General features: G+C 31.8%; 3 long non-coding RNA genes across 8 annotated transcripts in view; 2 read left to right on the forward strand and 1 right to left on the reverse strand.

The window, feature by feature from the left end:
• LOC127070106 (uncharacterized) overlaps nt 1–14,877 on the forward strand; it is an 83,896-nt gene that overhangs the window by 5,132 nt on the left and 63,887 nt on the right. The gene's annotated exons all lie outside the window — the stretch shown is intronic.
• Nucleotides 5,783–13,733, forward strand: LOC127070134 (uncharacterized). Of its 6 annotated transcripts, none has more exons than XR_007784215.1 (4): nt 5,783–5,797; nt 7,012–7,164; nt 7,525–7,817; nt 7,957–13,733. It is a non-coding gene; the product is annotated as an uncharacterized LOC127070134 (long non-coding RNA). The 6 variants fall into 6 exon arrangements; XR_007784212.1 differs by lacking the exon at nt 5,783–5,797 and adding an exon at nt 6,431–6,732 and having other exon boundaries at nt 6,853–7,164; XR_007784213.1 differs by lacking the exon at nt 5,783–5,797 and adding an exon at nt 6,433–6,732 and having other exon boundaries at nt 6,884–7,164.
• The window catches only part of LOC127070118 (uncharacterized), an 89,593-nt gene continuing 86,325 nt past the window's right edge, over nt 11,610–14,877 (reverse strand). Inside the window, exon 3 of the long non-coding RNA XR_007784173.1 lies at nt 11,610–11,717. This is a non-coding gene — a long non-coding RNA (uncharacterized LOC127070118). The remainder of the gene's footprint in view (nt 11,718–14,877) is intronic.

Genomic DNA, 14,877 nt, shown 5'->3' on the forward strand with positions numbered 1-14,877 from the left:
CATGTTGCTACTGGTAGAGCATTACTCTAGCAACCATCGACATCAATATTGAATTTTAATAAACGAGGTACGAAGAGATCAGATATAATTAACTTGTCATGTATCTTATCCAATTTTCTATATTAATTTCATCTTTTATAATAGAGCGCATTGGATCGTGAAATTAGAAGAGCGGTTCAAGATGCAGATAGAATTTTAACCAAGGAAGGAACATCGTTAGCGATAGTTCATGTATGCATTATGTGATTGGGAATACCTAGGAAGAGGAAAAAGAAGAAAAAACATTTGTGCTTGACGACGAAGTTTGGAAAGACCAATAGGGCGTTGGTTTATAAAGCGTCGGACGGTGGTACGAGGAAATGGGAGGGATTTTCTTCTTCCAAAGGATCCAAACGTAAGCGGCTTTAGTCGGAGGGTATACGCGATTGTACGTAGAATGATTTTTTAAGGGATCGTACGATGTTCCATGCGGGTCATGGATCGAAGGGGAATGGAAATGAAACTGAGGGAGGTTTATCATACAAAATAATTTAACATACAGGGACGATTAAAAGATTCAAAATTTTTGGAAATAATAACGATAGCAGGAGTATACTTTTAAATTATACGTGAAATAAAAAGTCCACGTTCGCATCATCGTTATTCCATCGATATAAATTAAGTAACAGTTCGCTATAATTAAAAAAGGAGAAATGTTGAATCCCATGTTTCAAATTGTTTGTCATCATATTCACGACATGTAGTTAAAAAATATTCGTAATATTTTATTAGCGTTTTTCATAAATATTATATATATACACACGGTGAGATGAACGTACCCTGAATATTTAACGCAAAATTTAAGTCTCCCGAGCTAACAGCACAATTTCAATAGGAAACTTCAGTGAAACACGGATTTTCCAAACAGTAGCAGTGCAAACACTCGATCCGCCCAAATCACTCTCTAACTGTGTGGTTCTCTCGAAGAGGAAATACGTGAAACAGAGGATGGTGAGATGAGGAAATAAAGAAATATGACAAGAGATTTTCTCCGAATACATTTTTTCTATTATCGTGCAATAATGGAAATGAATTCTAGGATAACTTAAGCAATATATATTTGTTTACGAGATAAGAAAGTGATATTTGAAGAAAATGTTTTTAAGGAATATTGAAGTAGATGTAACTTCCTACGAAAAAATGTTTTAACAACAAAATATTTTATAATAAGAATTATATAGTATGAAAATTGTAATACCCGTAATATGAAATAATATTAGAACACTATTTTTAAGTATGACTTAAACTTACGAAAGAAGAAACATTACATATTTCGTATATGATATTACGATTACTTTCTAGAAATTAACGTTGATAATTACAATAATTATTATTTTTGATGTTATTATTAAAATAATTTGAAATTATTAATACAAAAATCATTAATAATAATTACTTATATTATATATAATTACAGTTTTACTTGCATATTGCAATTAAAAAAGAGAAAAGTAACTATCAATTTCGTTAGAAGATTCCAAGTTTTATGAAATAATTTTTCAAGTGCATAAAGGAAATAAAAATATAACTACATAGTTACAGGAGAGGTGAAATTATTCATTCCCAAACTAGAAAATTAATATCTAGGAATCTTGGTCTTCTAACGAGACGACGTGGGATTAACTAATCCAGGGGAAGTCATTCCTTCCGTGATTTTCGACCCAGTAATACGCAAGTGTGCGTCATACGCGAAATAATCCCTTGCTGTCATAAGTGGCAAACAACAGCTTTACAAATAATAGCAACGATTGAAACACCTTTATCACTAATCATTCTATTATTCCATTAATATTCTTTAAATTTAGCATTACATTTGTATAAGATTTGTTAGAAAATTCCATTTCCATATTATAGAAATTACCGGATAATTACTCCAATTTGGGTTTCATACCATTTAGAATATTTGAGATAAATTCACTTGTAAATAAAAATACTTTCTTCGACTGTATAAAATCTTCGAAAATATTCAATAAATTATTATAAGGTATATAGATACGATATAGATTGTATAGTCCACATTACATTTTAGAATGAAAAATTTATCTTATGTCTAAAATATCTTACCATTCAATAAACACAGCATTGATTGATTTTCCATTTAAACATAAATGTAAAAAGGAAAATGTTTCCATATATTAATCTCGTTGATGGTCTGGTTTGATTTGTACCATCCATATAGGACGTATAGTCGGATGTACGGAAGAACAGAAAGTGTCAATGAAAATGTGTTTCACATTGGATGTGCAATGTTATATTATCTGGTGGAGCGAAGTAGAACTTTTTGTATCTTCTTTCGAATTACAATTCAAATATAAGTCAATTTGGCTCCTTTGCAATACATCCCGGCTATTGGAACTGCTTTCGTCTTCCGTTGGTTTAGTATATCCCTGAAACAATGTAAGATTCGTAGATTAGTTAAGAGTTACGGAAGCCGTTGAATTGTACATCTAATTGTACTGTCCTCAAAAATAAATTATGTTTCATGCTTTTAAGCGATATAAAGTACCTTTTCCGAAATGCAAACAACAATAATTTAGATAGCATTGATCACGAAAATCAGTTTTATTTCCATAATGTAAACTTGAAATTTTATAATAAATCACACACTAATGACTACTAACAGATTTAGCTTATATTGATAGTTGAAACAAATGACTAGGAAGAATGAAGAAAGTGCTTCAACTACCTGAATACTTATATAACTGATCTCTGAGACGTATGAAGTATGCACGAACGAATATTTGTTGTACCACACTCGCTCGCGTATTACTAGTTCAACAATCACCAAAGGAATGACCTGCAGCTTCATCGCCGTCCTCCGAACGACGGTATTTATACCCCGCACAACGCTTTGGATTCTTAACCCAGCGAACACGATAGCGCCCTTTGCACAGGGTTATTACACTTGACGTAGATTAATCAATATATAGAAAGAACCAAGATGCTCATAAGTTACGAGGAAATGAATTTCTCTATTGATCTCTATTAATTGGATGTATCATTATTCTTCTTCTTGCTCTTCTATGTTCTTCTGTCGTCTCTTTTTTCCCCTCCTTTTCTTTACAATTTGAAATTAGAAATTAATTAAAGAATTCCGAAAATTGTCAAATTTGTTTTTTCTTGTTTTTTTCGTTAAAAGTATTTACGAATGAGAATTAATTTGGTGCAAATAATACTGTTTGACAATTTTTTTTTGGTATACCACTTTCTGTTCTTTGTCGATTACTTAATATAAAAATCTCTTTTTTACACATCTGTCTTTTTTTTAAACGCATTAGTAAAGAATATGGATTAATACAAAATCATTCGTCACTTTTTTTCCCGAATATCATCTTTATCTCTTTTACGTATTTTATTTCGACACCATTTACGTAAGTCAATCAGAATTTCCTATTACGCGATTAAACGCAGCGGAAAGGCTTCATTTGATATGGATTGTGGGGAAATGAATTTCTCTATGAATATAGATTTATCGACAGGTAGATTTATTGAACAGTCGACATAGAGACTTGAAATGAACCTGAGGATGGTATATTTTACTTATTATAATTATTATACTTATTAATATTATTATTATTATACTTATTATTATTGTATCTATTATTATATCAAAATATAAGTTATAAATGTTGTAGAAAGGCAGCATTTTCTTGAAATTTAGTTTTCTTCCAAATATAGTTTCTTAAATCCTACTTTCTACGTAATGCCAACACATTTCGTCATGAAAAATATGTATGAATGAATAATTACGTACCGAAAAAAATTCCCTCCTCCAAAAGAAGTTATGTAAAATTAAATTTTTACGAAGTAAAGTGACTGAAAGGAATGGGGAGAATTAAAAGAGGAGAAAAGAATCAAAAAGGGAAATGAATGCATCTACGTAAAAAGAAATGTTCACTTTACTGTAGTAAGGATCCGAAATTATCGGGAACGTTTGGAAGGAATTACTAGGGATGATACCCTCGTTAATATACGAAAAATAATTAGTGGAAACAATGCTCGCTCCACCATTTAGAGAGCTTACTACCTATATGCGGTGGTTGAATAGCCGTTTATTCTGAATTGAGCCCATACTCTCGTTCAAACAAGTTTCTTGGAGTTTCTGAAGAGAGATGGTTCAGAATAATATAAAAGCTCGCAGTCAGTCACGATAATGGAAATCATTTATATCATTTTAGAAAATATGCTCTCGGATAGATAAACGATATTTCAATTTTATATCGTTTAATATTGACCCAAGAATTTATTTTCATAGGATTTTTTTCATTTACCGTGTTTTAGAGAATCGCATAATTCTATATACATATATATGATCTATATTCGAGACGCTACATTACAGATCTTATTATATAATTTCGTGTTTAACACTAGGATATACCGTTTTATAAGATACGATAGAAAGTTGGATAGTTTTTGATCATTATTTTACACTATATTTCACACTGTGCAATTCTTCTTCGATATGTTATTGTATAATATTGAACAGAAAAGAAAATATAATTAGAGTTACCGGATTTATGGTATGTTTGTTTATACATTTTTACGATTTAATCGTATGATCGTATATAGAGCCGACCGCAGCTGTTGCCTCTTCCATGATGTTATATCGTGCTTGCTCTCCCTATTGACTCTAATACTACCTATTGACGAGTCTAACATGTGAGTTGATTTTCTTGGCTGATACTAGTTGAATTGCTGGCTTTAATGTCAGTTAATCAATTAGAATAGAGATACATGACTCAATCTTCGAGAGATACATATCGACAATCGAACCGGTATCGTATGTTTTCGTAAATAATCGTATTAGTTTTCTTTTTGTAATTATCATACTTTCCGCTTGCTTGAAGGGAAAGTCTGTTTCAGAGAGTTTGAAAGAGATTTGACGTATTTTTCTGATAGAAATAAAATCATAAATATACATTCAAATATTGTGATAAATAGTTGGGAATCTTAAAAAGTATATTAAAAGATTAATTGAACGTTTTTAATATCTTCGGATGATTTTTAAGTATGTTTAACAAAAATAAAATATCAAAGAGATCGAAAATTTTTAAGGATCACTTTTTTTCAATACCACCGTGTAAATCGTTTAATTCCATTAACTATGAAATATGCGGACAGAGCAATTTAAAGTTGCTCGAATATTCACTTTGATATATTAACATTATCATTTTTGACATTATTTTCCAAGAAATTCGACCTATATCGAAATGTGACTCACCTTTATCGTCACCTTCGCCTTCTTCATCCCGTGTATCACCATTTTCTTCAAAATTGATTCGCAGAACTTCCTTTTTGGTATCCTTGAGAATCGCCGTGAGATTTTCTTTATCGTTCCCAAACACCCGAACAGCATTGAAATAAACATTATTACGGTACATATAATTTTCTAGCCAATTGCTATCCAAATTAACATTAGTTCGATATACAAAGACACGGTCAACGTTATTGTAGATCCTTATTTTCCCTTCTCGACTGCGTTGCATCCTTCTGAAGACGGAACAAGATGAAATGAAAGAGGATTCCGGAATGAAATCTTCTTTTCTACGAAGGAATATATCCCCATTAGAGAAAACATTCCACTTTGACCCACGATCTGTGTGTACCGTCGGACGTCTCTTCGACGAACCTTCTGAACGCAATCGATTATATCCTCTTAACGAAGCAGCTTACCTTTGGATCCTTTGAAAGGAGATATTTCCTAACTCCCTACCACCGTTCGAGCTTTGTGAAACAATACTACATCGGAATCGAGAAGGTTCGTCGTCATGACCTTTAAAAATGTTGTCTTCCTATTTCTCTTTCTGGTTATTATCGATCACCTAACGAGAACGGTATAAAAGATGGTATTACGAGTAAGTTAGAGAGAAGAACGATGTTTCAAAAGGAAATGTCTTGCTATTGATATCTGCACGATCATTTATGGTATTCCCTACAAGCACTAGAGAAATTTTGAAAGACGTTGAGAATTTTAGACAATACAATATCTCCGATCTATCTGTAATTCAATGTGTGCTCTGCATGCATGAGATATATGGATATGTATTTTTTCCCCATTTTTTAAAATTGTGCCTATAATGTGAAGTTTCCTGTCACTGTCGATGAACTGTAATGAACAATTGAAAATTTCAAAGGACGACTAGATACTTCTCATCCTGATCACTTCGCCGATTATACAAATTTTTATTATGGAAAAAAGAAATCGAAAAAAATATTGTTTGCATAAATAACATCTTTGGCATACGTATGACAGATGGAAATAAAAAAATTTGGGAAATAACGCTTACAAGATATTTTTGTTAGGAGAAAATTGCAACGATAAAATTAATTCCTTTTCATTTAATATTAACGCTTGATACGCCGCCATGAATTAATCGAAGCAGAAGCGTTTATCACAATATAAAGTCCTGAAATGTGGACCATTAGATATGGGAGTCAATAGGAAATGGCAACAGTCACGCGAATTGAAAGAGATTGGCCCACAAACCTGTTTCCCCCTACTCTCATCTCTTACGGAACATTCGATCGCGGAATAAGAAGTTTTGATTGACTGGCGTAAAACGTATACAAATCAATAATGCGAAAAGGAAAATATGTATAACGAATAATTTTCTGTAAATCTATATTCTTTTTCACTATATAATAAAGAAAGAGAGAAGCTTGTAAACTTAAATAATACGAAGAAAACAGAAGGTAATATTACGAAACAAATTTACAAGCAATATTTCTTGTTTGATATTAATATATATTTTTAAATATTTTAAACGATAAAACAGAGAAAAATATTAATAGTCGATTATCAAAATTCTTTAGTTAATTTCTAATAGTAAATTGTAAAGAACAGAAGGTGTGAAAAAAAGAAAAGACCAGAAACGAAAAAAGAAAAATAATTTGTCCAGTTAATGGAAGTATCATCGAGAAATTTTGCTTACTTACTTCCGACCCACGACATTTCGGCTCTTTCTATCACAGAATACGTGGTATTGATTAACTGCATAGAATATAATAACTCCTTCCACCGAGCCACGCCTCAGAAATTAACTAGTCACCCGATATGGCGATATTCGGAAGAAATTCTCCTGCAGAAGTCATCCTTTCAATAATTTTTGAAGGAGTAATACGCAAGTAAGTAATAAAATTATCGCATATATATTTCTTACGTTTCAAAAGAAACTTACAAGCAGTTCAAACAGTACTAACAATTTCTTCAGTCTCCCTAGTCTTTTGTTCGTTATCGATATAAAGTAAATTTATCAGTAGTCATTAGTATATAATTTATTATAAAATTTCATTTCTATTGTGGTAATGAAACTGATTTTCGTGATCAATGCCATCCTAATTATTATTTTGTTGCTTTTCGGAGAAGATACTTTATCTGACTTAAATGGGCGTAACCCAATTTACCTTCGATGGCTGCATATTTAAATGAACAATTGAATGTCTATTCTAAGTCGTAACTAATTTACGAAATTTAAATTATGTCAGAGGTATACGAGACTAACCGAAGGCAAAAGCAATTCCAATTTCTGGGAAGTATTGCAGAGGATCCGTATTGAACGATATCTGGATTCTAATTACGTCCAAAGAAGATATATGGATTTCAACTAAGCCCAATGTGATCATTAAACATTTGACATCCAAAATGATACACTCTTCAATTGGTACTTCCTGTTCTTCCTCACATCCGACGATTCGTTCTACTTGGCTAGTAGAAATGTCCGAAAGTCAACGAGCGTAGGAAATGGAAACGTTTACCTCTTCAGACTTATATTTAAATGGTAAATCAAACAGTGCTGTCTTTATCGAATGTTGAGATATTTTAGAGATAATATATAATTTTTTTATTTTAAAGTATAATATGGAATATAAAATCTGTATCATAAGTATATTGTAGAATAATTTATTGAATTTTTACAGATATTTTATCATGGCGACTAGAATATTTCTATTGATGAACATTATTCGAGCATATTGAAGCAGAAGAGTGTTTCAAGAGGCAGTTGAAAATTCTAACAAAGGAAGGAACATAGTTAGCTATTGTTCATGTATGCATTATGTGATTGTGAATACCTTGGAAGAGGAAAAAGAAGAAAATACATACTTGCTTGACGACGAAGTTTCGAAAGATCAATATGGCACTGTTTTATAAAGCTTGGAAGCCTGGTACGGGGAAATGGGAAGGATCTTTCTTCTTCAAAGCATCTAACCGTGAGCTGCTTCAGTTGGAGGGTATAAGCGATTGTGCTCAAAAAGATTTGTCGATGAGCCGTCCGACGTTCCACGTGGGGCAAGGATCACAGGGGAATTAAAATGAAACTGAGGGACGTTTATCATACAAAATAATTGAACAGACAGGGACGATCAAAAGATTCATCTTTTTTCAAAGTAATACCATTAGTAGGGGAATACTTTTAAATTACACGTGAAATAGAATGCCCACGTCACGTCATTGTTGTTCCATCGATTTAAATTAAATAACCATTCGATATAATTAAAAAGGTAAAAGTATTGAATTCTATATTTCAATCTGTTTGCCGAAATATTCACGACATATACATAAAAAATATTCGTAATATTTAATTAGAGTTTTTCTTGAATATTCATATTTGGATGAAATAATTTGATGCATAACGTTAATTACCCATTTAGTATCTTATGAAAGGAATTTCGTGATAGTGGATGTCTGTAATACGTTCTCCCATATTTATCCTCAAGTACCTTCGTTTAAACCTTTCTCCATTATCTCTCTCCATGTACGTGTGCTCTGGTGCGCGTCTATCGGCATCGGATCGAGTGGCTTGCATTGAGTGTGCGTGTGTACGTAGAACTCCTGCCTTATTTTGATAATAAGGAAGGTATTTTTTCATTTGTTTTCCTGTCATCAAACCAAGCAAACAATAGGAGATTGGCTGTATAATTCAATAACCTATTTAGATTCATTGTTTGATAACAAGCTTACTTATTTTGCAGAACAATAGCCTATTTTCTTAGGAACCAATTGATTTGGAACCTTATATAGGAAATATTAGATAATTAGAAGTGTAATGGTATTATTGTTTTGCATTCTCCAATAGGGAGTAACTTTCCGGAACAATTTATCCGTTCATATGGAAGAATCATATCAGCCGTGGTATATCGATCCGCAAAAGACAAATGTAATCATACAGCTAAATAGATAATTGAATTATACCGCTAACCGTATTATCGCATTGTCTGCTTGGTTTGATGAGGGGAGAACTAATGAAAAAATACCATCCTTGTTTTCAAAATAAGTGAGGAGATGTACGCAAACACGCGCACTCATTTCCATCCACTTGACTGGAACACGTAAACGCGCATGTGCACGGAGAGAGGTAGTAATGAATCGTTCAATATGAAAGTGCTGAATGATAGGTAGGAGAGAACGTATTCCTCAACGAGCAAATCGTTAAATGCCGATCAATACCCCTTAACAAGGGAATTTGTAGTCATGCAGAATCATATATTTTTGCAGAAAAATCACAATTTTGTCCATTATAATTTTCCATGATGTCTGTGATAAATGTTGAATCTATTCTTTTCCAACATTATCATCCCTCGCATTATGCGTGAGGTCTTTCCGTTTTTTTGTTAAATGTAATGACTATCACTCCTATCGTTTTCTTCCCGATTAATATTTTTTTTTCTAAGATGTCTGTATTAATGTTTGTCTTGAAGCCAAAATTCTCCTTCGATATTACTTATGGCACGAAACTTACTCGTGTTTGGAAATTTTGCCATTCTCTTAATGAAAAAGAAATGAGTAAGTAAACAGGTTGGAAGACTGAAATTGTATATTACGAAATCACGAAACGATATATACCAAAGGAATATTACGTTTCTGATTTTTTGGCTTATTAGTGTAGGGAACTATCTGTTTCACTAGAAATTTCAATACGACACGAGTTCAGCTTCGCAAATCTCCCCTCAGTTTCATGATTGCTTGTTTACTCCATCAAATATCATTGCATCGTACGAAGCGTACTCGCGTACAATTGCAGACAAGTCCTTATCTCTCTCTTTAAGTGGTTTATAGAAGCCCTCAGACCGTTGTGAACGTACTTCTTTTTCATAAAATCGACTGACATTCTTTTCATATAACTTGGTAATTTGACCATTTCTTGATTAACTAACCGAGTGGTTCTCTCGAAGGGAAAATACGGTAAAGAGGGGAAGGTAATATTAGGAAACCATAAATGTGACGAAAGATTTTCTCCGAATTCGTTTTTTATTATTATGGAATAGCGAAAATGCTATCTTCGATAACTTGAGCAATATGCATTTGTTTACAAGAAAAGGAAATAATATTTGGAGAAAATGTTTTCATGCAATATGGCAGTAGATATAACTTCCGACGAAAAAATTTTTTAAGAGAGATGATTTTACTATAAGAATTACATAGTATATACGTAGCACGAAAATTTATAGTGATATCATTATGAATAATAGAATACTATATAGAATCATTAGGAATAATAGAATACTGGTAATAGAATACTATAATATCCATAATATCATTATGAATAATAGAATACTGATAATAGAATACTATTAAGCATAAGTCAGACTTACAAAAAAAATAACAGTGCGAATTTCCTATATTAATATCCGATTAACTTCATAAGAATTAGTCTTCATAATTACAATAATTATTATTATAATAATTAATTATATTATAAATAATTACAGTTTTATGTGATTATTTCAATTAAAAAATAGACGAATTATTGTAAGATTCTCATTAGGAAATTCCATGATATATTACACAGATAATTTCGCATGAACATAGAGTATATATACATATAATTACATAACTATAGGAGTGGGGAAATTATTTATCCCCATGCGTTCTAGTTAGAGAATTAGATTTTAGGAAGCTTGGTCTTCTATCCAGCTAACATGTGGCTAATTAAACTAGGTTAAGTCATTCTTTCCGGGATTTGCGACCCAGTCATACGCAAGTGTGTCTCATACGCGAAATAATCCCTAGCTATCATACATGACAAGACCAGTTTTACAAATGACAGAAACGATTGAAACACCTTTATCACTAATCATTCCATTATTCCATTAATATTCATTAAATTTGACATTATATTTGTATAAGATTTATTAAAAGATTTCATTTCCATATTATAGTACTTATCGGATAATTACTCCCATTTGGGATTCGTACCATTTAGAATATTTGAGATAAATTCACTTATAAATAATAATACTTTCTTCGACTGCATATAATCTACGAAAATATTCAATAAATTATTATAAAGTAAATAAATATGTTATAGACTTTATATTCGACATTACATTTTAGAACAAAAAATTTATCATATCTCTAAAATATCTTACCATTAAATAAACACAGCGTTGATTGTTTTTCCATTTAAAAGTAATTTTAAAAAGGAAAATGTGTTCATATAGTAATCTTATTGTTTTTCTGGCATTTGTACTATCCATGTTGTACAATCGTATCGTCGTATGTACGTAAGAATAGATAGAATCAATGTGATTGCTTTTCACTTTGGATGTGCAATGTTATATTATCTGGTGGAGCGTTGTTTTTCTTTGGAATTACAATTCAAATATAAATCAATTCGGCTCCTTTGCAATACCTCCAGGCTATCGGAACTGTTTTCGTCTTCGGTTGGTTTAGTATATCTCTGAAACAATATAAGATTCGTAGATTAGTTAAGACTTACGGAAGCCATTCAATTGTTCATCTAATTGTATTGTACTCAAAAATAAATTTTGTTACATCCTTACATGTGATATAAAGTACCTTTTCCGAAAGGCAACAAATATTAATTTAGATTGTATTGATCACGAAAATCAGTTTCATTTCTATAATAGAAAATTGAAATTTTATAGTAAATCACGAACTTACGATTACTAACAAATTTGCCTTGTATTGATAGCTTAAACAAATGACTAGTAAGAATGAAGAAATTGCTTCAAACGCCTGAATACTTATATAACTGATCTCTGGGACGTATGAAGTATGCACGAACGAATATTTGTTGTACCACACTCGCTCGCGTATTACTAGTTCGACAACTACCGAATGAATGACCTATAGCTTCATCGCCGTCCTCCGAACGGCGGTATTTATACCCCGCACAACGCTTTGGGTTGTTAACCGAGCGAAAACGATGGCACCCTCCGCACAGGGTTATTACACTTGGCGTAGATTAATCAATATATCGAAAAAACCAAAATGCTGATAAGTTACGTGGAAATGAATTTCTCTATTGATCTCTATTAATTGGGTGTATCATTATCCTTTTTCTTCTATGCTCTTCTGTCGTTTGTTTTCTCCCCTCCTTCTCTTTACAATTTGCAATTAGAAATTAATTAAAGAATTCTGAAAATTGCCAATTATGTTTCTTCCTGTTTTTGTCGTTAAAAATATTTATGAATAAGAATTAATCTGGAGCAAAGAATATTGTTTGACAATTTTTTTTGTTATATCACTTTCTCTTCTTTTTCTATTATTGAAGATAACAATCTCTTTTTTACACATCTGTGTTTTTTTATAATGCATTAGTAAAGAGTATTGATTCATACAAAATCATTTGTCACTTTTTTTTTCCTAATATCATCTTTATCTCTTCTACGTATTTTATTTGGTCACCATTTACGTAAGTCAATCGAAATTTCCTATTACGCGATTGAACGACTCGGAAAGGCTTAATTGGATATGGATTGGGGGGAAATGAATTTCTCGGTGAAGATAGATTTATCGACAGATAGATTTATTGAAGGGTCATCCGACGTTGCACGAGGAACGTGGATCATAGAGACTTGAAATGAACCTGAGGGTGGTATATTTTGCAAAATGATTCAACACGTAGGGACGATAAAAAGCTCTACCGTTGTTCGGCAGCTCGAATTCTCATGGAAAGATTCATTCGAGGTAAATGATTTTCAAGTAATACGTTTTCCCATACTTAGCTTCAAATACGTTCACACTGAACGTATTATTATTATCTCTCTTCATCCATGTGTGTACATTCGCGCCTGCGTTAGGGTTTTCAAGTGGACGAGATGATTGTGCGATCCTATGAGGGAGTGTGGTTATTTCTCCTCTCGTATCATGGAAAGGAGAAAGGTATTTTTTCATTTGTTTTCCTCTCGTCAACCCAAGCGGACAATTTAATCATACGATGACTTGTATAATTTAGTTCTCTACTTAGATGCATCATTTAAATATCCTATTAGGTCTTTTACAGAGCTGTGTACCGTGTGAATGATTCAGTTCTTAGGTAGATTCGTAGGATTATATCGTCTACATTTTCCTAAAGATTTACTCCTGATTGGAGAATTTAAAAAGTTATAAATTATACTTTTAGTTATACAATAATTCGTGCACTGCGTTTTTCTGTTAATTAACTCGAAGCAAAATGTTATATTTCTTCAATCGGTTATTTTTCATTGCGTAGAACTGAGTATAGCAATAACTTTATTGTATTTCTATTAACATGATATTCGTATTTTTCGAATATATTGCTGGAAAGTTTCAATTTCTCAATAAGCGAATATGTAATTTAACAAGGACATAATTATTCCCTCAATATAATCGAGGTTAATTATACGTATTAATATCATTATTATTATACTTACTATTATTGTATCTATTATTACATCAAAATATAAGTTATAAATGTTGTAGAAAGACAGCCTTTTCTTGAAATTTACTTTCCTTCCAAATACAGTTTTTAAATCCTACTTTCTACGTAATGCCAACACATTTCGTCACGAAAAATATGTATGTATGAATAATTACATACCAAAAAAAATTCCCTTCTCCAAAAGAAGTTATGTAAAATTAAATTTTTACGAAGTAAAGTGACTGAAAGGAATGGGGAGAATCAAAAGAGGAGAAAAGAATCAAAAAGGGAAATGAATGCATCTACCTAAAAAGAAATGTTCACTTTACTGTAGTAAGGATCCGAAATTATCGGGAACGCTTGGAAGGAATTACTAGGGATGATACCCTCGTTAATATACGAAAAATAATTAGTGGAAACAATGCTCGCTCCACCAATTAGAGAGCTTACTACCTATATGTAGATGAATAGCCGTTTATTCTGAATTGAGTCGATGTCCTCGTTCAAACAAGTTTCTAGGAGTTTCTGAAGAGGGATGATGCAGAATAATATAATTGCTCCCAATCAGTCACGATAATGAAAATCATTTATATCATTTTAGAAAATATGCACTCGGATAGATTAACCATATTTGAGTTTTATATCGTTTAATATTGACGCAAGAATTTATTTTCATAGGATTTTTTTTCTTTTATCATGTTTTAGATAATCGCATAATTCTGTATAGATATAGATGAGCTATATTCGAGACGCTACAGTATAGATCGTATTATACAATTTCGTATATAATAATATGTTATAACTACGTTTTATAATATACGATAGAAAGTTGTATAGTCTTTGATTATTATTTTCCACTATATTTTATACTGTGCACTTCCTCTTGGGTATATGATTATATAATATTGAACAGAAAAGAAAATATAATTAGAGTTACCTGATTTAGGACATGTTTGTTCATACATTTACGCGATTTAATCGTATGATCGTATGTAGAGCGAACCTTTGCGCAGCTATTGCCTCTTCCATGATATTGTACCGTGTTTGCTCTTCCTATGATACTGCCTATTGACGAGTCCAACATGTTGGTTGATTTTTTTGGCTGATACAAGTTGAAATGCTGGCTTATCAGTCAGTTGTAATAAAGATACATGATCTCTTAGAATAGAGATACATTATTCAATGAGAACGAGAATACAAAGCGACAAACGGA

Source organism: Vespula vulgaris, chromosome 17 (genome assembly GCF_905475345.1).
Source record: "Vespula vulgaris chromosome 17, iyVesVulg1.1, whole genome shotgun sequence".
Classification (NCBI taxonomy): domain Eukaryota; kingdom Metazoa; phylum Arthropoda; class Insecta; order Hymenoptera; family Vespidae; genus Vespula; species Vespula vulgaris.